The sequence below is a fragment of the Chrysochloris asiatica genome, unplaced genomic scaffold (assembly GCF_000296735.1).
Source record: "Chrysochloris asiatica unplaced genomic scaffold, ChrAsi1.0 scaffold00086, whole genome shotgun sequence".
Classification (NCBI taxonomy): Eukaryota; Metazoa; Chordata; class Mammalia; order Afrosoricida; family Chrysochloridae; genus Chrysochloris; species Chrysochloris asiatica.
The window spans coordinates 1,616,451-1,617,777 of NW_006408604.1; positions in this window are offsets into that span (position 1 = coordinate 1,616,451).

The following is a 1,327-nucleotide window of genomic DNA, read 5'->3' on the forward strand; positions in this document are numbered from 1 at the left end:
TTTGTTTTCTTTACATTGAGATGTAATTCATACTGAAGGCTGTGCTCTTTGATTTTCATCAGTAAACATTTTAAGCCTTCTTCACTTTCAGTAAGCAAGGTTGTATCATTTGCATATTGCAGGTTGTTAATGAGACTTCCTCCAAGCCTGATGCCACGTTTTTCTTCATATAACCCAGCTTCTCAGATTATTTGCTCAGCATGCCGGTTGAATAAGTATACAACATTGTTGCACACCTTTTTTATTTTAAACCATTCGGTGTTCCCATGTTCTGTTTGAACAACTGCTTCTTGGTTCAGGTACAGATTCCTCATGAGCTTAAGTGTTCTGGAATACTCAAACATCACAAGATTGTCCATAGCTTATCATGATCCACAGAATGAAAAGCCTTTGCATAGTCAATAAAACACAGGTAAACATCTTTCTAATATTCTCTGCTTTCACTCAAGATCCATCGGACATCAGCAATGATATCCCTCATTCCATGGCCTCTTCTGAATCCTGCTTGAACATCTGGAAGTTCTCTGTCAATGTATGACTGTAGCCATTTCTACATTACCTTTAGCAAAACTTTACTCGCACGGGATATCAAAGAGATTGTCTGATGATTTCCGCATTCTGTTGGGTCACGTCTCTTTGAATTGGGCACAAATATGGATCTCTTCCAATCAGTCGGCCAGATAATTGTCTTCCAAATTTCTTGGCAAAGATGAGTGAGTGCCTCCTGTGCTGCCTCACTTTCTTGAAATATTTCAATTTTTATTCCATTAATTCCTGGTGCCTTGTTCTTTGCCAATTCCTTCAATGCACCTTGTACTTCCTCCCTAAGTTATCATTGGCTCTTGATCATATGCTACCTCTTGAAAAGGTAGAACAGTAACCATTTCCTTTCGGTACAGTGACTCTGTGTATTCCTTCCATCTTCTCTTGGTGCTTTCTGCATCCTTCCATAATTTGCCCAGAGAATCTTTCAGAAAGTTGAGGCTTGAATTTTTTGTTCAATTCCCCAGCTTGAGAAATGCTGAGCATGTTCTTCCTTTTTGGTTTTCTGATCCAGGTCTTTGCACATTTTGTTGTAATATTTGGCTTTATCTTCTCAAGCTGAACTTTGAAATTTTCTGGTCAGCTCTTGGACCTCCTCATTTCTTCCATTTGCTTTAGCATCTCTACTCTGGAGAGCAAGTTTCAGCGTCTCTTCTGTATCCATTTTGACCTTTTCCTTCTTTCTTGTCTTCTCAATGACTTTTTGCTTTCTTCATGTATGATGTTTTTGATGTCATCCCACAACTCTTCTGGTCTTCGGTCTTTGGCGGTTAATGTATCAAAT